This window comes from Vulpes vulpes, chromosome 9, assembly GCF_048418805.1.
Source record: "Vulpes vulpes isolate BD-2025 chromosome 9, VulVul3, whole genome shotgun sequence".
NCBI classification, from domain to species: domain Eukaryota; kingdom Metazoa; phylum Chordata; class Mammalia; order Carnivora; family Canidae; genus Vulpes; species Vulpes vulpes.
Genome location: NC_132788.1, coordinates 11,978,644 through 12,005,798, shown reverse-complemented (window position 1 = coordinate 12,005,798; position 27,155 = coordinate 11,978,644). Strand labels below are relative to the sequence as shown.

The 27,155-nt window shown below is 40.3% G+C and overlaps 1 protein-coding gene across 6 annotated transcripts in view; it reads left to right on the top strand.

Moving 5' to 3' along the window:
- Window positions 1–10,215: 10,215 nt before the first annotated feature.
- RHBDD1 (rhomboid domain containing 1) overlaps window positions 10,216–27,155 on the top strand; it is a 126,207-nt gene continuing 109,267 nt past the window's right edge. The window contains exon 1 of one of the 6 annotated variants that reach the window (XM_026006339.2): window positions 10,216–11,451. The gene's annotated coding sequence lies outside the window, so the exon portion shown is untranslated. Of the gene's footprint in view, window positions 11,501–11,659; window positions 11,898–27,155 lie in introns of those variants that run through there. The other 5 variants (XM_072719372.1, XM_026006338.2, XM_072719371.1 and 2 more) reach the window with 5 other exon arrangements.

Below are 27,155 nucleotides of genomic sequence, written 5' to 3'. Positions count from 1 at the left end.
ATTTTTAAGTGTTGAATATTATGGTGATTTTTTGTCTATATCTTAAAACTTTTCTTTGGCTCAGCAACTTTTACTTTTAGTCACATTCTATATCTTATTGTATTTTTGGTTTTTTTTTTCTAGCATGCTATTTATTTTTTTCTAGAATCTTAAGCTATTTAAGCTGAAGGAGAACTTAGAAATAATTTCATGTGATTCCCTCATCTTACATTGGAGAAAAGGAAGTTTCAGAGGATCCAAATGGCTAACTCAAGGCCCCATAGCAGCAGCACAGCTGAAAATCATACTCCATGCACCTTCCAATTTTCTATGCCTTCTTGCTCATTTTAAGTCAGAAACATTAGAAACAAAAACCTGGGGGTGCCTGGGTGGCTCAGTTGGTTCAGCATCTGACTCTTAGTTTCTGCTCAGGTGGTGATCTCAGGGTTGTGAAATGGAGCCCTACAATAGGCTCCATGCTCAGTGTGGAGTCTGCTTAAGACTCTCTCTCTCCCCCCTGCCCCTACTCCACTTAAATAAATAATCAATCTTTAAAAATTAAAAAAAAGGAAAAACCTGTATTGGGCCTTAAATAGCTTTAAAAGTTTACATACCAATAATTTATATTATAGCCTGTTAGACTCATACCCACCCCACCTTGCCCCATCCTTGATATCTCATTCCTTATGGATTATATTATACTCATTCTATCAGTTAATTTTAAGGTTCTAGGCTATTACTTTGTCAATTGAATTAAATTTTGTTGGAATGTTTGTTCCTTTGTGCACATGTAGAAAGAAATGTTTAGGAGTCATGTTGGCAGTTCAGCCCAAAGGCTCAATTTGCATTTCATATTTTTAAAACTCAGGTTGTGGTCTACTTAATACTTAAATGTATGGGCTAGAATAGAATGAATGTCAACATTTCCTCACAACTGAGCCTCATGGCACTTGGATGTTTGGAACATAAAATGGATACAACGGTGTGCTAGATTCATCCTGGAAATTTAAAAACTTTTCTCCTAAAAACAAATCTTGTTCTTGGAAATGCGAACCGAAGCAAAGGAGCATCTTGTCTACAATTTACATTAAAATAATTAAGAAAAATTTGGGACTCCTGGGTGGCTCAGTGGTTAAGCGCTAGCCTTCAGCCCAGGGCATGATCCTGGAGGCCCAGGATCAAGTCTACATGGGGGTCACCGCATGGAGCCTGCTTCTCTCTCTGCCTATGTCTCTGCCTCTCTCTATGTCTCTCATGAATAAATAAAGAATTATTGTACGTGCACATATATTAATGTACTGATGCTAATACTAATTTATATATAAAAACAAGGAGAGGAAGAGAGAAAAGCAAACATTAACATTTAGGAGATTTTGTGAATACACAGAAATTCTCTGTACTATTTTTGCAACTTTTCGATAAAGTCTGTAATTATTTCAAAATAAGTTAAAAAAATAATTGTCAGCATAAAACCTTTTACAATCTGACATCCACCTTATGGCTAGCATGCTTATAATTTAAGAGAAATAAAACAGTTACCTGTGAAAAACCTTTTCCACTTACATAGAGCTAACGTTCACAGATAAATGACAATCTTATGTGGTTAGCACTCAAAAACACATATCCCCTGGAAAAGAAATGTTTTGATTAGAAAGCAAGTGTGTTCAATTAAAATTCAAAAAGACAAATCTAAATTACGTGAAGTAGAGCTCTCTGTCATTATAGGTGTTATTGAGAACTCCTCCCACCCCATGCTCTGCCCCATGATTTCTATTTTTCTTAGCCTTTTGTAATAAGTTGAGTAGAACCTTAGCAATAATTTTGCAAGTTTTCAACTGTGTCTTTGGTCCCTGGTTCTCTCTACCTGTGATCCCTCTGTGCAGTTCCCCCAGGCACTGCTTGGGACTGCCATATGCTGACGGACGGGTTGACCCATTGACCTTTCACTGACTAATTCTCTTCTAATTGTTCCCTCAGTAGAGCTCCATTTTAAACATGTTACAGTTGAGTATGGTTCGAACATTTTTCCAAGTGCCTTTTGTTCTAGCAAGCAGTGGTGGAGGTACAGCTGTGTGTATGTGGGTGTGGACAGGTTTGTGAAGGTCGCAATCACTTGGGCTACAGGCAGATGGAAGTTGGCCCAAACACCTGAGTCACCTACTACTGCTATGATCATAGCTGCATGTCCGATATTTTCATGCAAGTTCCTTTTTGGACATTTTTTTTTCCTAGAAGAAAATTAACAGTTCTTCCTTTTCTAAGAATTCATTGTCTTGAGTTTTTCATAAAGCACATGCCATTCTGCTAGATTTGAAGAGATGTGGTTTAGGGGGTCTTCTGTGAGGTCCCAGATGGCATGTAGAAAATACAATTTGGCAGATCAGAGTCAAGTCATTCATTGTAGTCACGGAAGCATCAGAGTTTCAGTTGATAGAAAAACAGAAGGGGCATTTGCAGATGTAAAAGAAAAACACTATTAAAAATAATTATTAAAATAAATTACTTTTTTAGGATTCGTTGTTTGAAAGAAACAGGAACTTTCAAACAATATTCTACTATTAAATATACAAATAATCGAACATCTATAAACCCAATTTAATTTTTAGATAATAGTCATAATGAGTGAGAACCAGATTCAGGAAGATTTCTTCAAAATAATAGAAAAACTACTTTTCAAAGTAGAAAAATATGGAAAATTGAAAGAAATACAATCATTCAAAATAATTCTGAAGTGGATAATAAATGGTTATTTCCATTTTTAACAGTTTAGATAATGAAACCATGAAAGCTTTAACCATGTACATGAATAAAAACAAAATTACCTCTTACATGTGTTATTCTGCATCTGGTGACCAGAACTGGATATTTAATATTTAGAAGTAGAAATAATGTATTAGAAAGTTTGATTCAGCATCCCTTCTACCCACTAGGTATGTGAGCTTTGATAAATTGCTTAGATTCTCTGACCCTCTGGTTCCTCATTTTGCTTTATTATCATTATTTTTAAAATTGATTGATTGATTGATTGATTGCTTTGAGAGAAAGAGAGAGCACACACCATTGGGAGGAGAGGCAGAGGAAGAGGGAGAGAATCTCAAACAGATTCCTGCTGAGTGTGGAGCCTGACATGGGGTCGACCTTAGGACCCTGAGATCATGACCTGAGCCAAAACCAAGAGTGGGACACTCAACCTACTGAGCCACCCAGGCATCCCTCCTCATTTTTAAAATAGAGAGGTGCCTGGCATGTGACAGACACTCAGCAGTGGTAGCTAATAGTAGTTATAATAACAGTGAACATGTATTGTGTATTTATTGTGTAACAGGCACTTTGATAATCAAAATGCAGTAACTTACTTCACAAGTACAGGTCATAGTGGTGGTAATAGTGGTAATTTTGTAGGATGTTAGATTAAGAAAACAATTTTACGATTTACCAAAATAATATTGAGTTACGAGAAAATAAAATCTGTATCTGAAGGTCTTAGCAAGAGTAGATAAAGGATTGAGTTAAAGTTCAGGGTATCTTTTTTTTTTTAAGAGAGAGAAAGAGAGAAAGAGCAGGGAGAGAGCCAGTGGAAGAGGGAGAGGGACAAGCAGACTCCATGCTGACTGAGGAGCCAGGCATAGGGCACAATCCCACAACCCCAAGATCATGACCCCAGCCAAAACCAAGAATCTGATGCTCAACCACTAAATGAACTGAGCCACCCAGGTGCCCCAAAGTTTGGGGTATCGTGAGGTAGTCATACTGAAGTTGCTTTAAAGAGTACTCAGCCTTCTGCTCTTCCACTAAAGCACTGTCGTTCCTGGTGCTGAGACGAGGATGGCCTCCTACCATTTCCAGATCCCCTAAGAGTCCAAGTCCCAAGAGAAAACCTTTGACTAACAGATTTCATGTTATATTCCTGTTCTTTAGTGGTTACTGGGGATAGGGACGAGGAAATTAAGGTTTATTCATTCATCATTTATGGAGGGAGGGTATTACTTCTTAGACAAAAAAAATTAGACAATAGAGGAAGAGAGAATGAAGTTGTACAGGTTTAATACCCCAATAGAAGAAATAAAATTATCTGTTTATGGTATGATTGGAAATCAGGAAGTGACTGATCTACGGGCAGGAGTTTAAGCATTAAAATACCTGCAGAGTAATATGAATTATTTTAGTGTTATCAGCTCTTCTCAGAGTAGACTATTTTAGAGTTGATTAGTGAAAATTCACATGCAATTATAATAATGTCCATAATAATATCAGGATAATTAACCATCACAGATCTATGGCGAGTCCATTGTTATTTGTAGTTTTAGTATACCTTCTTACCACAAGAAATTTTCTCATTGGCGGTAAACTCAATCATGATAGATCCCTAATTCTACATTCTTCCTTTTAACCAATAAAAAAACCAGGGATCCCTGGGTGGCGCAGCGGTTTGGCGCCTGCCTTTGGCCCAGGGCGCGATCCTGGAGACCCGGGATCGAATCCCACATCAGGCTCCCGGCGCATGGAGCCTGCTTCTCCCTCTGCCTGTGTCTCTGCCTCTCTCTTTCTCTCTGTATGACTATCATAAATAAATAAAATTTAAAAAAATTAAAAAAAAAAACCATTTGAATTCCAAAGCACACTTTTCCACATAAAGACTCAAAGACAAGATCATTATAAGAATTTCTTTCTTTTTTTTTTATGATAGTCTCAGAGAGAGAGAGAGAGAGAGAGAGAGAGAGAGAGAGGCAGAGACACAGGCAGAGGGAGAAGCAGGCTCCATGCACCGGGAGCCCGATGTGGGATTCGATACCGGGTCTCCAGGATCGTGCCCTGGGCCAAAGGCAGGCGCCAAACCGCTGCGCCACCCAGGGATCCCCTCATTATAAGAATTTCTAAAACATGTTAATTGACTATATTTTTATTATTAGTTTTTTTTCAAGAAGATTTCACATTCTCTATCTTACATCCATCATCTATACCTAACTTTTCCCAATATTCTTCTAAATAAATTCTCCATCCTGTTTAGTCCAGCATCTACATTGTAATGCTCATACACCAAGAATATTGGACATCATGACATACCCATTTCATCTGTTACTACTGATCAAAATAATACCCTGGTTCAAATAATACATAAAGAATAAATCACCCTAATGATTTCTCACAATATTGTTCTTTTTAAAAAATATTTTATTTATTTGACAGAGAGAGAGAGGAGGAGAATGTTTAAGCAGGGGGAGTGGTAGGCAGAGGGAGAAGCTGGCTCCCTGCTGAGCAGGGACCCCCCCCCCTCTTCCCCCCCATTGTAGGGCTATATCCCAGGACCCTGGGATCATGACATGAACCCAAGGCAGACACTTAACCAACTGAGCCACCCAGGAGCACCCCTCATAATATTGTTATTTTATTGTTCTCTTTTTGTTTTAGAATGTTCCATTCCATTCATGCTCATGGGTCCAATCCTACTTCTGTATCCAGGATACTATTCAAATGTCAGCTCCACAAAGCACTCCCTCATCTCTCCAGCTGCTTTTAATATTCGTTTCCTTTGAAGTTCCAAATTAATTGACTTACACATTAGTCGGAACAGTTAGCAATTTCTATGCGGCTTCATTGAAATTTACATAGATCCCTTGGCTCCTTTTTAGGACCAGAAGTTCCTAGAATATGGCATCCGCATCTGATTGGTATCCCTTGACTCAAGAATAATGCCCTGAACATAGCATGTGGATAGGTAGGACCTGTGTAGTTTGCCATTCCTAGTCTTTACTAGGTCTTGTAGATGACTGGCCGCATGTGTCAACAGACTAGTTATCCTTTCTCTTTAAACAGCTTCGTTGAGATGGAATTTACATACCATAAAATTCACCCGTTGTGTGTATATAGTGTCCCTATGTAATTTTTTTATTTAATTTTTAAAGTTTTTATTTATTTATTCATGAGAGATACAGAGAGAGAGGCAGAGACACAGGCAGAGGGAGAAGCAGGCTCCAGATGCAGGACTTGATCCCAGAACTCTGGGATCACGACTTGAGATCTGAGCCGGAGGCAATCTCTCAACCACTGAGCCATCCAGGTGCCCCTAATATATTTATAAAGCTGGAAAATCATCTTCACAATCCAGTCTTAGAACATTTCATTATCCCCCAAAGTTCCTGTCCATTTTGTTAACCCAACTCTCACATCCAGTCCCAGTCAATCACTGATCTGTTTCATGTCTAGAGAGATTGGTCTTTTCTGGGAAATTCATATGAATAGAATTCTAAATATATAATATTTTGGGTCTGCTTTCTCTCAGCATACTGCTTTTGAGGTTTATCCATGTTGTAGGATGAATCAGTAGTTTGTATCTTTATTGCTTTATCCAATGATAGTTGATAAGCATTTGGATTGTTTGCAGGTTTTAGCTATTATGAATAATACTGCTGTGAAACTTGCAGTCAAGTCTTTTGTGGACATGTTTCATTTCTTTTAGGTAGATTCTTAACAGTGGAATTGCTGGGTTGTATCATAAATGTATGTTTAACTTTTAAAAATATACCTATTTTCCAAAATGGCCACACCATTTTACATTCCCACCAGCAGTAAACAATGGTTCCAGTTTCTGTACATAGTTGCTTGTCTTCTTTATTATTGTCACTCCAGGGGCTCTGCAATAGTTTTAATTGGCTTTCTCCTAATGACTAATGACGTTGGGAATATTTTAATGGTTTTTAGTTATTCTTACATCCTCCTTGGTGAAGGATCTGTTCAGATTTTTCGCTCATTTTTTAATTGAATAGCTTATTTTCCTTTTGAGTTATGAGTACTTTAAATAACCAGATACAAATCCTTATAAGATACAAAACATTTTCCTTTAATCTGTAGCTTGATTTTCATTTTCTTAATGATGTCTTTTAAAACGGCAAATATTTAAAAAAATTTGAGGCCATCCAGCTTATCAGGTTTTTTTCCTTTGCATTTTGGGCTTTTGGCTTCATAGCTAAGAAGTGTTCGCCTAACCTAAAAGCGCAGAGATTTTCTCTTATGTTTTGTATTGCATCACTTCTACTTAAGTATTTGAATTCACCAGTGAATACATTTGGGCCTGGGCTTTTCTTTGTAGAAAGATTTTGGTTTAATTTCTTTTAGATTTCATTTTAAAGTAATTTCTACACCCAACATGGGGACTCAAACTTACAACCCCAAGATCAAGAGTCACATGATCTTCTGACAGCCAGCAGAGTGTTCCTGTAGAAGGATTTTAATCTACAGTAAACTCTCGAACAACATGGGAGTTTGTGGCACCAAACCCCCTGCACAGTTAAAATCCATAACTTTTGACTCTCCCAAAACTACTGAGAGTCTGTGTTGACCAGAAGCCTTACCAGTAACACAAACAGGGATTAATACATAGTTTGTATAAGTATTGCATACTGTATTCTTGCTATAAACCTAGAGAAAAAAATGATCTTAAGAAAATCATAAGAAAAATTTATTTACAGTACTCTATCAGAAAAAAAAATCTATATATATGTGGACCCATACAGTTCACACTCATGTTGCCCAAGGGCCAACTATATAATAATTTTACTTGTTACACATCTGTTATGGGTTGAATTGCAATCACCCAAAGAGCTATGTTTAAGTCCTAACCCCCGGTACCTCAGAATGTATTATTTGGCAACAGGCCATTGCAGATGTAACTAGTCAAGGTAAGGTCATACTGGAGATGGGATTCCTAGTGTCCTAATAAGAAGGGGAAACTGGTACATGAAGGGAGAAGGCCATGTGGTGATGGAGGTGGAGACGGACGTGATGCAGTTGCAAGCCATGTAGGGCTTTGGACTGCCAGCAAACCATCAGAACACAGTCAAGGAAGGATTCTCTCCTACAGGTTTCAGAGCAAGTGTGTCCCTGCTGCTACCTCAGTCTTGCACTTCCGGCTTCCAGAAATATGAGACATAAATTTCCGTTGTTCCATCCACCCAGTTTGTGGTACTTTGTAGTGGTAGCCCTAGGACATGAATGCAAACTCCACATTTTCTGTTTTCTTCATTCATTTTTGGCAGTTTGTATCTTTGTAGGCATTTGTCCAACTCAACTACATTGTCCAATTTGTTGGCATAGCCTTTTAAAATTTTGGTAGGGTGGGGAGTGATATACTGCTTTTTTTTTTTTTTTTACTTTCATTCCTAATGTTGCCAATCTGTGTCTTCTCTTTTTTGCGGGGGCGGGGGGGGGGGGGGCTACCAAATAAAGTTTTGACAATTTTATTGATCTTTTCAAAGAGCCAGTTTTTATTTTCATTTTATTTTTCTCTTCTGTTTCACTGGTTTCTAATATGAACAATATTCCCTCACACTTGCTTGCTATGTGTTTACTGAGTTGCTCTTACTTTTCTAGTTCTTAAGATGAGAGTCTAGATTATTAAAATCCTTTTTTCTTTTCTAGTATAGGTGTTTAAGGTAGTAAATACCCTTCAAATCACTGTTTTAGCTGCCTCCCAAAATTTAGTGTTTTCATTTACATTCAGTTAAAAATATTTCCTAATTTCCTTTGTGACTTCTTTGGCTCTTGAGTAATTTAATTTCCAAATATTTGGAGATTTTCTATGTTCTTTTTTCCTATTGTCTATTTCTAATTTCATTGTAGCCATAGGACATGGTTCCATTATAGAATGTGATCCCAATCCTTTTAAATTTACTGACACTTGTTTTATGACCTAGCATATTGACTATCCTGAAGGATATACTTAAAAAGAATATAAATCCTGTGATCATTAAGTACAGTGGTCTATATACATATCAGGTTGGTAGTGTCGTTCAAGGCTTCTACATTCTTAGTGGCTTTCTGTCTACACCCTCTAACCCATTGAGAATAGGATATACAAGTATCAAACTATTATTGTCTATTTTTCCATTCAACTCTAACCATTTTTGCTTCATGTATTTAGGGTTCTGTTGGTGGACACATGTACATTTCTGACTGTTATATCTTCTTGATGTATTGACTCTGTATGACATGTGTCTTTAGAAGTATTTGTCTTAAAGTCTATTATGTTAGATTATCAGCAAAGCCATTGCAAATTTCTTAAGGTTACTGTTTGCATGGTTTAGCACTATTTAATTGTTGGTCTTATCATCATAATACATGATGCAACTTTGTACTTATTTTTATGGTTCTTAAATTGTTCTTGAATTAATTTGCAAGCTTTTTCATAATAAGCTATAAATTCTTTGATAAGTTTTATACATCTTTTGGAAGTGTTGGGTATAACACTAAATGATCCATTAAAAGCAATTGGATACCAAACAAGCTCCTCTTTAAAAAAAAAATAATGCAGTTGTGTTATTTGCTCATGGTGTTGTTGCTTGATGTCTTCTCTCCTCAGGCCAGGCTTTGAAGCTGAAAATGACTCATCTGCTTTCCTGCCAGTTCCCATCCTAGATTTATGAACTGTACAAAGGCTGTTACCACAACTCTTCTATTTGTGTGCAGGGACCACATTTTAGGAACAGTCATTTGCATCAAATGGCTTAATCCCAGGTATTGCTGCTTTTAAACCTTTTATAAAATTAGAAAATTGTTCAGATCATTAGATGGGTCTGGAATATTACACGCAATGTGTACAACGCTTTTTCTCATGATTAAGATGAGTACTTTGAGTGTTTAGGAATCATCTTACAAAGTAATGTAACAACTGTATAAATTTAATGTTAAAGGTCTTCTTCTGGGACTGAATCTTTGTATTTTGTTCTATTTGTTATGAAAGCCCTACCTCAGTGAAAGGATGCAGGACTGTCTCATGTTAATGTTTAAGATGTACAATTATTATCTAAATGATGTTTGCCAATTTAGATAGGACGCGAGTATACAACATGATTTCAAAAGGAATTAAAGTTCTGGTCCGCTGAATCATATAGCACAAAAAAGGTCATTTTTAAAAAGATAGATTTTTTCTGTCCTCTTAAATGTCTATGAAATTTTTCACTGATAATATCTGAAATGGAACGTAATTGCCTAAGTATATTCTTAACGTCTCTATATAACATTTTTGAGATTAATCTTGGGACTTAACTTGTGGCTCCCTTAAAATTACTTCCGTATTTGATGGATTAAGAGCAAGAAAAATGATGCAATTATAGGAAGGTGCAAGAGATGCAAGGGAACTGAAGATGGGATTGGTATTAATTGAATTGATGCACATGATCATGATCAGGATAAATGGGAGACCTCTTCTTTTTGAAGAATTACATTTTTTTTTTTTTGCAGAAAAGTACATAAAATACTTCTACATGCAATCCATCTACTCCTCATCCTCCTTCAGTTGGCTTTCGAGGAAGGCAGTTTCTCATCATCAGCCAAGCTTTCTGATCCGCATATTGCTTTCGGAAGAAAGGGATAACTTGTAAGACTCAAAGAATACATGCTCGCAATTTCCTAAGAATCTTTTCTCTCACTAGAAAAACCTGTAACGGTCCCCTGTACGTGAGCCAAATTTTCACTGAAATTTCAAACTCCAAAATGAACATTTCCACGAAGAGTCCTTGCAGTAACCGGCAACAAAAGACCATCAAAACTCTTCTGATTCAGGCAGTTTTCCTGCAGCCTCGCTAAACACAGCTGCCGCAACTTCCAATACACACAGAACAGCGTACCACCACCTGCATTTGGATTCCTCCGTGAAAAATGCGTTGTCCTCCTCCTCGTTACCAGAAAATTCCACACCGTACAGGTAGTAGGATAGCTTCCTCCTATTGCAGGGTGTAAGTGACCGACAGCATTACCGCATTTAATTGAACCGGACTCCGACTGGACAAAAAAATAACCCTGTTTCCCGGTAGAAGCACCGCCTCTAATTAAAATAGCATCAAAGGGATATCTCCGCTGCAAAGCTTCACACCTGAAGCCCTTAAACGGGCAAACGGACCAATAAACGCGGGCTGCAGCCTAAGCGTTGGGGAGTGAGCAGCGCACCCACGACCCCGTTTGCACGGCCTGCCAGGGCTCCGCCAGCGCCCCACGCAGCAGCAGCAGGACCTCACGAGAGAGATGCAACCGGAAGGCCGGCTCCTTGGCCGCAGCAGGTCCTCTCCGCTCGTCCCCACGTCCAGTCCCACGCCGCTCCTCGGCTTCACGCGTGCGTAGGCGACCAACATCTACGGCACTAAGGAATTTTATCCGCGTGTCGCTCGGGGATGGTACAGGCTCCGCACACCGCGCCGCGCGGGAACCCCCGGCAGTCACCGCCGCCGCACGCGGGACGCACGCCCGGCCAGCAGCGGGGAGCGCAGCGCGGGCGCGCACCTGCGCATGCGCGGAGGGAGCCCGGCCCGCCCACTTTACGTCCCCCTCCAATCCCCGCCCTGCAAGCCCTGCTGCGCCAGCCACGTCACCCCCGCCCCGCCCCGCAGGCCCCGGGGACCTGGAGCGCTCGGTATCCGGCGCCCGTGCGTGATGACGCACACACGCGCCAAGACGTGGGGACGCAGGCGGGCCGTAGAGAGCGTGAGTTTCTGCGTCTGTTTGGTGCCCCTCGCGTCGTCGGTGCTGCCCGGTGCGTCTCGGGCGGCGGCGCCGGGCGGGGCGGGGAGGCGGGGCGCCGGGCGGCACCTGCCGGGGGCGGGCCGGGCCGGGGGCCGGGTTGGAGGCGCGTTGCCGCATCCCCGGCGCCGCGGGGCAGGTCCGAGGGCCGGGCGGGGGCTTCCGGAGGCCAGTGGAGCGGGGTCCCCGCGGGCCGCGCCCGGGTGTCTCCGTGGGGCCGACCGTGCGGGGAACGACGTGCTCAGAGGATGGGGGCGGCGGGGGGGCTCGCTGGGAGCCGTAGAAGATTCCTTCCGAAAGCAGGACGTTGAAAGTGAGGTTGCATCAGCAGCAACTTGCACTTTGAGGTGCTGGAAGAGTAACTCCGCTCCCCTGGGCAGGCTGCGGCCCGCGCGACCCTGATGCAGGAGGTGGGGATCCCCTTAGTGGGAGGATGGGAAGCCCGCCCCCTCGCCCGCCCGTGCATCTAACCCCGTGTTCTCCTCCCGCCTTGGAAGCCCGTCCAGAAACACATGCCTTCCCCTCTTCCAAACCGCGCACGGACTTTTGAAGACTCACGATGGCTGTTAGAAGGAATTAATTGGCATTGTCGCGATTCAGTGGCCGAGTGCGGTGGGCCTCTGCAGGAAGCTCGGGGCGGCGGGGCTGTCCTGCCCCCCCTTTTTTTTTAGTTCCTGGCAGTTGCTTCTTGAAAGTGTGATGTCTGGCATCTATTTATTTTTAGTCAGTTCCACCAAACTATAAATCTAAAGTATTATTATTATTATTATTATTATTATTTATTATTATTTTTAAAGGTTTTATTGACTCATGAGAGACCCAGAGAGAAGGGCAGAGGCAGGGCGTGAAGCGGGACTCGATCCCAGGTCCCCGAGATCAGGACCTGAGCCAAAGATCCCAGGTCCCCGAGATCGGGACCTGAGCCCCAAAGATAGATGCTCAACCACTGAGCCACCCAAGTGCCCTTAAATCTAAAGACTTCTGGGCAGCCCGGGTGGCTCGGCGGTTTAGCACCTGCCTTCAGCCCAGGGCGTGATCCTGGAGACCCAGGATCGAGTCCCACGTCGGGCTCCCTGCATGGAGCCTGCTTCTCCCTCTGCCTGTGTCTCTGCCTCTCTCTCTCTCTCCCTCTCATGAATAAATAAATAAAATCTTAAAAAAAAAAAATCTAAAGACTTCTAATTTGCTACTCAAGTGGCAGCTTGGGGGAAGCAAGTCGTTTTATAAAGAAGAATAGCAATACCGTTCCTAATTGTCCCAGGACTGCTAGCATCCGCATCACCTGGGAACTTCGCTGGAGATGCGAAATTTTTTTTTTTTTGGTTGGGGGGGTGGGGGGGTCTTATCCCAGACTTAAATGAATCAAATCTATTTTAACAAGACTTCCACTTGATCCCCGTGCACTTGGGAGCTAATGTTGTGTTTATAAGGAGGAGAAATCACTGAATGGAATGTGGATCGCGGTGAAGCCTTTCCTAGGTGCATGGCCTTGGACAGGTTATTTAAAGGCTCCTTTATAGGGCTGTAAATACTCAGTGTGAAAATACAGGGGAAATAACTTTAACACTAGCACACATAAGAAAACATTCGAAGATGAGATATTATTTAATAGCTTGTTGGAACTGCATAGAGTTAAGTGCCTGGATTGTGCTGGAAGGGTTTTCACCAGGTTGGATGTGAGTTGCAATGCATGAATATTGTGACCATGCCTTAGAGGGCATTTTACTTGTTTATTTCTGGATTCTAGTTGTATAGCTTGTATAATCAAGATTGTTGGATCAGGATTCCATTGAAAGTTAGAGCAGCGTGTGCTAATACCACCGTATTGGGCCTGCAGTATTTTTTTTTTTTTTGAAAGAAATAGTTTTATTTTGTTTTTTCTTTTTAATATTTATTTATTTATTTATTTATTTATTTATTTATTTATTTATTTATAATACATTTATTTTTTATTGGTGTTCAATTTACCAACATACAGAATAACACCCAGTGCTCATCCGGTCAAGTGCCCCCCTCAGTGCCTGTCACCCATTCACCCCCACCCCCCCACCCTCTTCCCCTTCCACCACCCTAGTTCGTATCCCAGAGTTAGGAGTCTTTCTGTTCTGTCTCCCTTTCTGATATTTCCCACACATTTCTTCTCCCTTCCCTTATACACCGGGACACCTGCACTCCGATGTTTCTAGCAGCAATGTCCACAATAGCCAAACTGTGGAAGGAGCTTCAGTGTCCATCGAAAGATGAATGGATAAGTAGGCTCTATGCCCAATGTGGGGCTTGAACTCACCACTCTGAGGATCAAGAGTCTCAGGCTCTACTGGCTGAGCCAGCCAGGATCCCTGGAACTGTAGTATTTTTAAGAAAGACCTAAATAATTGTGTTAAAGAATAGTTTTTAATACTTTGGCCTTTTGGTTTTTTCAGCTTAATTATACCTTCTTTTGACCCAGGCCTTGGTAACAAAGTAGGGTGGATAACCAGAGATAAGCCTTAGCCATAAAGCTGAGGGATGTTAATGACTTGGCGTGCAGAAGCCCAAGCTGAAGATGTTGCCATCCTTATCTTTCTTCCCCATGTGTCACATAGGTCCAGGAAGCCAACGTCGCCTTGTCATAACTGTTGCCTATACATCTGTTTTCTGGAAGCATTGCAGCAGCTAAGTTGGCAGTGCCTTTCACCTGCTGTTTTTTTTTTTTTTTTTTCAGATTACCAGTTGCAGTGTTTACTTACAACTTTCCCCTTCCCTTTTCAGGGTGCCAGTGTGGGGGGAAGAAAAGAAAAATGTAGGATTTGAAGCAGTTGCCATAAGACCTAGACTCATTCCAGTGTTGAAAAGGTCATTGCCAAACAACATGTCACTTTGATTAGGGCACACTGTTCCTGAGCCACACCATGAGGTATACTGTGGTATACCTTGTATACTGTGGGTGAGAGTTTTCAGATAAACATGAGTCACTTTGCATATTAGCTTCTATAAATAATTTTGTTAATACTACCATCAAATTAGCACTGTCCCATCATGAAACATTCATTTTTCAAGGGTCCTAAATAATTTTCTTGTTCTCTGTGTCAGAGAGGCAGGTCTCTAGCAGTGGTTTTGGTCAGACCTTGCTTTGAACCCTCCGTTATTGGGTTCATTAGACAAAGTAACATCCCCTTGGCCTTAATTTCCTCTTTAAAGTAGGAGTCATGGTGTGCTCCTCCTTCAAGACATTGAATTAAATGAAATAAAGTGCAAAGCCTGTCTACCACGTGAAGGCGGAGAGACCCAATAAATGCTGCAGTTGGACAGGGGGAAGAAAGTTATCACTCCACAAATAATCTTACTGCATTCATTTCTTCATCCTACTTTTATAAATGAGGTAATTTTGTTATTGCCTAACTGCACTACTTTTCTTTTTAAGTGGTAAAATCCTGAAGAGTCAGAACTTTCACATTATTTTGAGAGAAAGCACACACATGGAAAAAGTTAAAACTCTAAAACCTGGTAGAAAAACACTATCTTCGATTTTATCACTGTAATGGAGCAAACTTCCATAAAATTGTTCTGGGTGTTTACTGGTAGGTCAAGGTCAGGGGGTAATTAATATTTAAGTATCTTCATTTAGTTTACCACAACAGTCTGCTATAGAGGGGACACTGTTCTAGGAGGTGAGACTTCATTGAAAACATGCACTATGCGTTATATTCCAGTATTTAAAAAATGAAATATTTCATGTCGTTTTTTCGTATATATATAAAACATGAATATATGAGCATGGAAAATACTTGAAAAGTGTCATACCAGGTCATACTTTTGTTTACTTGGCAATGTGTTATAATATGGAGATGGGGATGAATCTGTACATTTATGTAAAGTTATATACATGCACACATATATAAACATTCTTTTTTAATATTTATTTATTTTTAAAGATTTTATATATTTAGTCATGTGAGACACAGAAAAGAGGCAGAGACACAGACAGAGGGAGAAGCAGGCTTCCCTCAAGGAGCTGAATGTGGGACTCGATCCCGGATCCTGGGATCACACCCTGAGCCGAAGGCAGATGCTCAACTGCTGAGCCACCCAGGTGTCCCAAGATTTATTTTAGTTAGAAAGGGAGCATGAGCAGGAGAGGGAGAGAGAACCTCAAGCAGGCTCCACTTCGGGTATGGACCCAAACACTGGGCTCAGTCTCATGACCCTGAGCTGAAGCCAAGAGGAGGATGCTCAACCAGCTGTGCTACCCAGGCACCCCTAAACATTCTTTTTATTTATTTATTGTTAAGATTTAATTTATTTATTTGAGAGAGAGTGAGTGAGCAAGCAAGGAGGGAGTGGGAGAGAGAGAGGGAGAGATAGAATCCAGGAGAGTCCATGCGGAGCAGGGAGCCTGACAACAGGGCTCGATTTCACAATCATGAGATCATGACCTGAGCAGAACTCAAGAATCTGACACTTAACCAACTGAGCCACCCAGGCACCCCCTAAACATTCTTTTAAAAAACCATGTAAAGGATAGAAATGATACTTTAAAAACATAGATTTCCTTTTATGCTTTAGTTCTTCAAGCAGTGGTCCTTAGGTTTTTTTTTTTGTTTTTTGTTTTTTGTTTTTTTTTTTTTGTTTTTTTTTGTTTTCTAGCAGGGAACCCTCTTCAGCAGAATCTTACCTGAAAAGCTCAGGAGCTGAGAGGCTTTAAGAGATGTTAAAGGGCACAGTTCTGCTTGCTGGTGCTCATCTTGAACTTTTTGCAATGATGCTCCAAGGCACGTCAATGGAACCCTGGAGACCAGGGCACTGGGTGTGTAACTCTTCATCTGTGGGATAGAAATCCTCAAGAGACAGTTATATATCTGAAAAGTCATGCATTAAGGATTATTGTGAGTGGGATTCACAGACTTGTTCTGAAGACCATTCCCAGGGTTTTCAGCAATGTCAAATGTATATATAACTTCTCATGCAGAGGAATGGGATTATTAAAAAAAAAAAAAAAAAGGAAAAGATGCAGCCTTCAGTCTGACCCACATTTTACAAAAAATAGGAGTCTATGCATGCTTTTTGAGAAATCATGTCAGTTTTTTTTTTTTTGATCCCTCTTAGGCCGTGACAGCTGTATCACTGTTAAAGCTATTTAATATTTTAACTGGCTGTTGTTTAGCATTACAGATGACTCCAGGAAAAAGAAACAAGAAGTCAGTGGAAATATATTACTTGTGTTTACCGTCCCTCTGTTTTTTGTTGTATGAAAGCAGCTGGTTTGCAATTTGTATGGTAAAGGGCTTTTCTTAAAGTTAATTTTTAGTTAATAGTGAGCTTTCATAAGAAAAATAATCTCAAATGCCAAGTATTTGTTAGATCATTATTAATAGGGATAGTAGTAATATCACATTGTCTTTTTTCACACACTGAGGAGGGTTTCCTGGTGACAGCTGGAGTGTGGGGGAGGGGGAGTCACTTTCAATCAGCCAGCTGCTCTGTGCAACATCATGATGGCGATATTTCAAAGCCTGTGGGATAATTTTGGCTGTATTCAGAAAAGAAAATGTGTCAAATTTCTGGGAAGCAATAGATAGTGTACAAGAGCTGTATAAGAGCCCTTTGGGATCTAGTTGATAGTCAACTAACAATGTCTGCATTCAGGTTTGCGTGTTGGTTTTATTTTACCATCTAGTTTCTTGGACATTGTTACATGCACATCATAATTATAAAGCAATAAAGTGTAGTTCCATGGGGGGAAAGGCTCATTACTTTATGGAGAGGAAGGGAGATTGGAAAACAAACTTTGGGAGTGTGCTACGTGCTTTCACATAATATGCTATTTCATTTATTCTTCACAATGACTCCAGTAAGTAAGTGGAATTTTTCTCATCTATGGATAAAGAAGCAGGATAAGCTCAGCAGGATTGATTATATGATTTGCCCAAGGCCACATACTAGTAAATGATGGCATCCATATTTGACCCCAAATCTGGCTTCAGTTCCAGAAATGTTCTCATTATACCAGAAGCTGTTTCTGCATGGAGTAAACTTGCTTATGCATTTTTAATCCAGAGTCAGCATATCAGGATAGTTATGAATGAAATTTATATACATATTACAATGACTTCAGCCTTATATAAATAATATAGGGGGTGTGTGTGTGTGGGTTGGCAGCTACTCCTAATTTTGGATTTGTTTTCCTTGAGGAATTCACTTGAGCAGCACGAAGGAAACTTTGCTATATATTTTTTTATGTTACAAATACCAGCCATTTGCAATCATGTCTTTGTAATGAGTCAATTTGATTCTATGTTTGAACCAATGTAGTAATAAATATTGTACATACTGCCCATGTAGTCCCTTCCTACCAGGGTATTCTAGATTTACTAGTTTCTTTCAAGGTATGTTAATTTTGTATTAATAAGGGACCTTTGGCTTTCCAGATTTTTAGCTTATAGCTATTATGTCCCCCAAATGATGACAAATCCTTTTATTTATTTTGATTCTGAGTTTCGTGGATCATTTCCTCTTCCTCTGTATAGCCCACAGGAAAATGCCTGCCCACTATTTTCTTTCTTTACCCCACCTCACATACAAAACCTTAAAACTTATTTTTGCTATTTTCCAAACATTTCTCACACCTTTATATGCATTCCTGTTTTCATTCTTTATCGCACCATGTCTCTGTTTGTATTTCTGCTCTCTAGGCTGTTGTTGCCTGGAAGGACAGTACCTCTCCCTTCAAAGGCACTCAAATATTTATTAAATGAAGGAATACAGACAATGAGGTATAAAATTATCTGCATAATGCTTTTACTGCTATAGTTTCACATTTATTGGTTTCCTTCTCCAGGCTCATAATTAGAGAAATGTGATGATTTATGTCTGTTAATGAATTACAAGATGGGGACAAAGCAGTAAACTCACAGAAACACATGCAGGATAATTCCATGATCCTTCCTGAAGGCTATCAGGTTGAAGAAGCCTCTTACTCTGTTTCTTTCTTCCTTCTTTCCTTTTTTTTTTTTTTTTGGTTGGTGAAACTAAATGATTCATTGTCTCAAAGTTCTAGTCAGAAGTGTTCATCAAGTGATAACATTTTACTAAATGTGGAGAGTAGTTTTCAGTGAAGAACAAAGGCAAGGAGTATGTTTTGAAAATCAAGAATTAGATGTATTCTTTTAAAACATCGACCTTATATAAATAAGACAAATTTAGACCATCCTTTTTTTCATTTTATGATTACATTCTTCATCTAGTGTTCAAATTTAGACACTAGTACGTGGTTTTAAGAGGACTTTACCTTATGTATGGCGAAGTTGCTCTTGTGCTCACATCCTTAGCTGGGTGCTCTTTTTTTTCTCTAGCAATAGCATGGACTTAGCCGACATTTGAGATACCACTTATACACGCACCATGTTTTGGCTCTTCCATAGGCTAGAGTGCTGTACCAGGAGATGGTGAGAGTTAGTGCTGCTTGTAATAGACTAGGATCTACTTGCCAGCTCTTGGCAGATGTAGTGTTTTAGGTAGTGTTCTTTGAAAATAACAGAAAGTAAGTTAACTGTGGTATCTAGGTAGCTTATTGAAGAGCAAGACATTTATTGGAAGTCTATGGATAAGCTCAGAGAATTGATAGAAAACCAACCAACCAACCAAGCCTTGGAAACTAGCTAGGTGAACTCTCAGGGGTTTGGTAGACTTGGTGGACTTGAACCATTTTTTTACTTAAAGCTCTCATTATCAGTTCCAGATGTTGTTGGTCCTAGGGTCCCTATACAAGTTTTACTCTGGTTGCTGTCACCCTTGAATCTGTGAGAAAGGGCACCCTTGATTGTTGGTCTTCCCAGGACCATATCCAGGGAGGGTGGGAGGCAGCTTCCCATTCCTAAAGGAATGAGGTATTGTTGCTGGCTGGGCAGGCCAAAACTTCATGCTGCCCCCACCATCCAATGGTTAGTGGATGTCCCATGTGCTTTGTGGGAACATAAACAACATCTCTGAAGTCAGGCACGCTCTTCTCCCTCTTGACTAGTTCTTGTGCTGGGAGGATTTCAGTCACATAAATAATTCACTAACCATTCTTACACAGAGACTACATGAGGGGGGGCTGGATGGCTCTCACTTTTTCCTTGACTTTAGGCAAATAAACAAAGAACTCTGGTGTGGAGCAAAAGTGAACGTGGAATTACTTGAATCTTCTTGAAGGGAGTGCTGGTGGATGCTGGCATTGCTGCTTCCCATGTGTCTCCTGGTGAAGGACCTATGTCTGAAGGGCTGTCAGTTGGAGAAACTTAATGAGCCCTCATTACACTAAGACATGTAGTCTGTGAGAGAAGGAACTGGCTCATGATTGATATTGGAAATCATAAGTGGTGATGGATCAGAATTGGAGTTGGCACTAATTCACTTCACCATGGAGCAAAAGTCAAGATTATATACAAAACCCTGTAGTTTCATTTTTCATGTATAACGGTAATCATTTCTGTTAAGACCCTAACACTCTAAAAAGGTAGAAAAAAATAAAAATTTTGTCATCTGACATAGTGAGACTTTCTTTTAATCCTAAAGTGGAGGCTCATTAAATTCTCAAATTATCAGGCAATGTTGACAGAAGCTCTGGTTTGAGACTTTATTATAAAATTTATTTTAATTGAAAATGATTTCTGTTTTCATGGGCCTTACGCATACCCCATCATATTGCTTTTAAAATGTATGTGTGCCTGAATCATATGATGCAGTTTAAAAATAATGGATCATAGAAAGCCCAGAAAAATGCTAATTGGTTACTAAGTTGTAAAAATACTTTAAAGCTATTTAAAATCCTTAATCTTAGGTCTTATTTTAATTCACTTGTTTATATGGATGAAAAACCCTATTATTAACTAACTTAGGATTTTATGTATGTAATCTCATTTGATCCTTGCAAAACCAAATGAGCCTGCCTCATTGTCCTTTTACAGGTGAGAAACTGGCAGCCAAATTTTCTAAGGCATATTGTAGAGTTCTTAGCAAAGACCATGCACTTAGCTAGCGTATAATACTACATACATTAACATTGCTGGCCCCATGTATGTTTTTGACAAAAAGCATTGGGACGTTTCTTTTCCCACAGCTTATCTGTTTATCCCATTTCTTGACAACTTCTTTATGTTCGGAAACTGTTCAAACGTGTTCTATTAGCCATCACCTTGTGCTGCTTCTGCTTGCTGTGAGTGCTCCTACCTTGCAGTGGTGTGCCCTGTGAAGCCTTTTGTCCTTTATGTCTGAGAGTAGCCTGACAGCCTTTCATGTTGAATTCAGCAAGATTGCTTTTCATTTAGCAAAGCTGAGTGTTGCTTTCTAGGTGGAAAATAATTAAACGGTTTTAAAAGATGTATTTGATTAACTGGGAGCCGATCTGTGTAAATTAATTACAACTGTAATGATGTCATAGCCTTGCCTTTTGTTATTAACCAGGTAATTGACCAGAAGTTTGTAAGTGTATTGTCACTGACAGTTAGTGGTTTGACCTTGTATGCTGTCTAGAAGTGAAACACGCACAATGCATGTAAATGCAGTTTTTTTCATTGAGCTGCATGTATTGTCAGAGCCTCTGATCTTGGGTTTCAGCTTTACCTCTTCCCTTCTTTGCTGAAATTGGTACACTCGAACAGTGTTATTATAACTGATTTCTCTCACTGAAAGCATCTGGCCAAACACAAATGTGGTCTATTTCCTTGAGTAATTTTAATCAGAGATAAACCCTGGTACCTTAAAGACATGTGGTCAAGTAAACAAATGCCAAAATTAAAGGAATCTTGATTTTAAGTTCCATGTGAAGGAAGGTAAAACCACTTTTGGTAGTGAAGATATCAAGGGGAAAGAGAGGGGCATATTTGATAGGTTAAGAGAGAGCTTGTCCTCTCTTACTCTAATTTGTCCGAGAAAGGTCAGGGCATACAGTATTCCACATCTTTGGGTGATGGGAGCATCTAACTTCGGTGAGTTTGGTTAAAAGGTAGGATTGTAGGAGTGAAATGTGGAGTGAAGTGGGCTAATAATGACTGAGAAGCAGCAGTTCTCAGGTTAGCTGCCCTGCCTCTCACATACTTCACACTAGCTTTACAGTCAGCTCTGCTAGGATGGGACATGGGCATTCCTGAAATCACCATCCTGTGCAAAATCATGCAATAAAACCACTGAGCTTATGGTGCAAATCATGGCAGGAGTAAAACACAAAATTTTATTAGTGCTACGTTAAAAAAAAAAAGAACCTAACAAAATAGCACAGTTACACATTAAGTGGTTAAGAAATACATAAATACTATAATAAATACGACATGTTGCCTTCCAAAAATCCTGAGCTTTGCTTGTGAAAGTGGCTGTCAGAGGATTGCAGCTTGTGAATTATTGTCAAGTGGTAGAATAAGGATTATCTGGAGTAGGGAGGTAAGTTGTGACTGTAGATGGGAGTGGGTGTAACTCCTATTCTCTAAACATAGGTAGCTGGTAGATGTTTGAGGTATATAAATGTGTGCATTTGGTGACTTTCTGCATAGCTTGCCTCAGCTGGGCGCAGTTTTCTGCTCTCACCTAATGTTTCTTGCAGATGAAATTGCACATAATCAAATGGGAAATTTGCATTATGCTCCAGTTGTTCTCTGATACATTAATTGCATTTGAACAAATTTGCTTGTTACAAAACAAGCACTGTAGCAGAACTGACCACACTAATTAACTTATATTTCTCTAATGTAGTTCAAGCATTTATGCCAACAGCACATACATGCTGTGAAATATCTTAGATACTTCTAACAAAGATATTTCTAAGAAATCTTCCCTTCTCTTATTCACTTTTTGTCTTTCAAACCTGCTGCGGGGCCACCCGGGTGGCTTAGCTGTTTAGCACCGTCTTCAGCCCAGGGTCTGATCCTGGAGACCCGGGATCGAGTCCCACGTCAGGCTCCCTCCATGGAGCCTGCTTCTCCCTCTGTTTGTGCCTCTGCCTCTCTCTCTCTCTCTTTCTTTCTCTCTCTCTACCTCTCATGAATAAATAAATAAATAAAATCTTAAAAAACAAAAAAAAAACAAAGCCTGCTGCAAGTGAGGAAGCGTCATTAAGGTATTCTGGATTGGACTGATTTAACATTTTGATAATTGGCACATATTTGTACATTATTTGCCTATTTCCAAAAAGTGTTGGGTATAGAAATGACACAAAACACAAGTAAAGAGGGGATAAACAACCAAATGGCTGAGTGGTTTTTAGCAGAAGAAAGCATATTCATTTATTAGGAGAAATTAAGTTTTTCCTAGTTCTGATGGGATTTTGCACAAGGAATAGTAAGTTTGATTATATAATGTGAAGATGATTCCTATGTGGCAGTCCTTTGGGTGAGGCCGCTGTCAAGGCTTTTAATAATATGAGGTGCATTCTACAAGAGCCACTATTCAAAGGCAAAGTGACATGATGTGACCAGGCAGCTCTTGGAGAGTTGGCAAAGCACAAGGCTAAAAGTCAGGATAGTGATCCTTTATTCTTAAAAGGTAGAAAAGATATTTTTGTCTCTCTGTGGCTTCATTCTCAGATTAAACCTTACTTTATGGGACAGGACGTGGGGAGCCATATGTGAAAGAATGACACTTCATACGTCTCCCTCCCGTAGACCCACACTTCCCAGAGTCTTGGGGGGAGAAGTCAGAGAATGCATGGAGGCTTTTGTTTCTCAGCCTCTCTGTTTGTATAGGGTATATATTCCAAAATGAGAAAAAATTACATGTGGGTTGTTACTTTTTTGTTTTTAACTCGATTCTTAAAATTGATTTTTTTATTCTTCTCTGGCTGTTCTTTTATTGGTAATTACCAAAAGAGGTGAGATACTTGAATGTTACTTTGTACTACTGTCTTAAATACAGATCTACAAGTTGACTTGTATCAAGAAAATGATTAGAGTAAAAGTTTTCTTTAGTAAGATTTTCTGTATTTGAAATATTTTCAAAATACGTATACATTTTGACATGTGTAATAGAAGCCACCAACCACCCTTTCTTGGGAAAGACTGTTCTTTAGATTGAGGTTATGTCCTTCCTAATTTTTTTGGTGGTTAAGGTATCATATCTCTTATCAAAAGTGCGGTGACTTCTTGTTTCAGCTCTGACACGTAAAGAGTTTGGAAGTTGTCCCCCTTGACCTTACAACAGGACAGAAGCTGAACAAACTGAAAATCGAGATTTCTTAGATCCATCAGAGAACTGAGGACATAAGGCAAATTGTCACTCCCAACTTTGAAGAGGCTCAGAATCGTAGCCAAGTTCATGTAGGAGAGGAAAAATTTCTTTTCCCTTCTGTGCTCTTGGGTTCTCCAGTTGGGAGCCTGTAACCAGGACTAATAAAAGACAGATCAACAAGAGGAAAACAACTTTATTAGCATGCATGTGATACCTACACTTGGGAGTACACAGAGATGATTAACTCACAAAGATGGTTAGAACTTGGTCTTCTATAGCATCTTTACAAAAGAGAAGTACATTTTTGGAGAAGTGACAAGACAAAGGAAAAAGACTGACTTTCTATAGGAGGCAGATATGTGGGGGAACTACCGGATATGGGTTAGTTAGTAAAGTTTATGTAGATTCCATGGGTGCCAGATCAAAGGTTGTCTCTAGTAATTAACTTTGTCCTTCCTGGTAGATAGGGAGGAGGACACATAATTTCATGTCCTACTTGTAGGTAAATAGGGGAGGGCAAAGAACTTATAACTGCTGCCTCTCAATTGCCTTCTGCAAAAAAAAAAAAAAAAAAAAAAGTTTATACCACATGACATGTTTTGGTGACATATTCTCCTCCCCTGCAGTTAGCTTACCTGGAACTGAGCCAACTGAAGGTAGTAACTAGTAGAACCATTTAAATGGTAATTTCAGTGACTTGCTGAAGTCTAAGTATAGACTACCTTGGGTGCTAAAAACTCTCAACTTTTCTGCAGAGAAAAATCTGACTTGTTCATCATTTGAAGAACAAAGACTCTGGAGCCAGGTTTTATCGTGGTTACAATTTCTGCTCATCTATAAAATGGGGAAGTAATAACACCTGTTTCATAAAGTTTAGAGGGTTAAATGGGACATGTGAAATAACTAAGACAATTTGGTAATGAGTTTGGAGTCTTTATCCAAAGGGAAACAGTCCATTGATTTGGGGTAGGATGTGGATGCGTGCCCAACAAGCAATGGAGTACTCTTCCCTGGAGATTTTGAGTAAGGGTGAAAGTTATAGGATATTAGAAGAGGCAGTGTGGAAACAGCATAGTTGGCTAGGGGGTGGGGGATTTCCTTCTGAGGCTGACAGGTCCTGTTTTCCTTTCTTTTTTTTTTTTTTTTTAATTTAAGCCCCTGAGATTAAGCCCCAGGCACCCGGGAGCCCGACGTGGGATTCGATCCCAGGTCTCCAGGATCGTGCCCTGGACCAAAGGCAGGCACCAAACCGCTGCGCCACCCAGGGATCCCGGTCCTGTTTTCTAGAGTAAGATAAGCTAGCTAAAGCCAAAGATGGAGGATTCGTATTGGTGTCTAGGTTAAGGAATTAACAGTAAGGCCTTTCTCATTAGTGCAGATGGACTGAGGTTTAGGTTTGTGATGTGGGCCGGACCACTGGCACAGCCTGCCATCTCTGGGTCCTGATCTACAAATTAACTCCCATCAGATATTAGGCAGATGTAAGGTTTGAGAGCAGTCCTCCCAAAGATGAACTAGTAAGAAGTATAATTGTAGACTTGCATTTTAGAAAAGCTCAGTTGGGAGAAAATGAGTATTTCTGTTTAAGTCATTAAAGCAATAGCTGAGATTTAATGAGTGCTTGCTGTGTACTTGGCATTATTTTAATCACTTCAATGTTTTCATCCATTTAACCTTTACAAGAATCCCAGGATCGCGTTTAGCTGTTGTTATTACTTCCCCATTTTCATAGCAAGAAGCTGAGGCTTAATTTAGGTGACTTGCATAGTTCACACAGCACTTGATCCTAAAGCCAATCAATGGGACCAGTTTGGACTCCAGAGTGTGTGCTCTCAAACCCCAAGACACTGAAAACATGCAGTTTGGAGGACATGATAATAGGGTCTGGTGACATCCTATTGACAGTGGTGTGCCATCTATTCAGAGAGCGTTGTGGGACATTAGCACTGTGGTCAGGGAGTGTCAGTGAGGAGCCTGCACAAGAGCTGGGTTCTGCAGTTGAGGAGGAACTAATGGGTTGGGAGGAGAGAGAGGGAATGTGTGTCGGGTCAGGGAGTGATGCTAGTAGGGCCCTGCCCACATCCCCTTCATGCCTTCTGACAGATTTCTAACCTCCAAGACCTGCAGGTCTTTGCCTGAGTGTTTTCTCTGGCCCCTGTCATTTGGTTTGCCTGCTGTGGCAAGCCACAAGTGACAGGGAGTTAAGGCAGACCCTTAGCCCTTTGAGGGATAGATAGCATTGGGGCATATCTGTACTAGTTCTCAGATTTCCCAGTGAGATTAAGCCCCAGGCACCCGTCATGATGGCTTGCTTGATAATGCATACATTTGTGGCTGCTTTGCCTTCCCTGTTTTGTTTTCCCACTCCCCTGCTAGTCATTTGTGTCCCAAATAAATTATCATATTTCCCAAGTGTGTCACCTCCCAAATAAATTACTTGCACAGAGACCCTTGTTTCAATGTCTGCTTCTGGGCGAAGCCCAGTGCATAATAATACCAAAACAAATTGCTCTAATCATCCAGAGCATGCCAATTAAATCCTCATACCCACTCCTTTTACAGGTGGGGAAACCAAAGCATGGATTGAAGAGAATTTGCTCAAGGTAACTAAGACAGCTAATAAACAGAATAGTTGGGTGATCTGATCCACAGCAGCCATTGTAATCGCTGCTTTTGCTGAGCAAAGACCTCAAGACAAGCATGACCTGATCAGGAAACTAGGCATAGAAGAGTAAGAGAAAATAAGGTCAGGTACTTAGTGTTTTAAGTCTAACAATTACAGGGGCTTCAGGGGAGACTCTTAGCAGGGTCTCTTGTTCTGTTGTTACAAAGAAGCACAAATGAATTTCTTCCTTTTCGTGGTTGCTGGGGTTGGATTTATGAAATCAGAAGGCCCCCACCTCATCTAGACTTTTGCACATTGGTGTTTTTCCCAGACTTGGGGAAGTACAGAGAGGAACAATGCCTGATTTTTCTTCTAAGGGGCTACCATCCTGGTCTTGCACATTCTGGGCGGGTTACAGTGGAGGGGACCTTTCCTGATGATCTTATCCCTGAGAAATCCAAGGCAAGGTGATGTAAGAGACCCTGTATGTGTGTGTGATCTTCTGAATGGCTCTCCCTGATTCCAGTGAAAAATGTTTGAAAGCCATCTAGCAAATGTGCAGTAGTAAAGGAGTAAAAGTATCTGTGCGTATTGGGACTCCTCCTTACTACAGAATCATCTAATCAGACTCTTCTGAGACCATGATAGAACAAAAGTAGGGTTATTCTGTGGAACTATTTTGTGTTTCACTAAATCAACATCTTTGATCACCCCCTGGGGGTGAAACACTATTACCTGCCTCATTATGTGCAGGGAATAATCAGAGCAACTCTCCTTTTTTTTTTTTTTTTTTTTTTAAGATTTATTTATTTTAGAGAGAGTGGGGTGGGGGTGGGGGGCAGAGGGAGAGGGAGAGAGAATCTCAAGCAGATTCCACACTGAGCTTGGA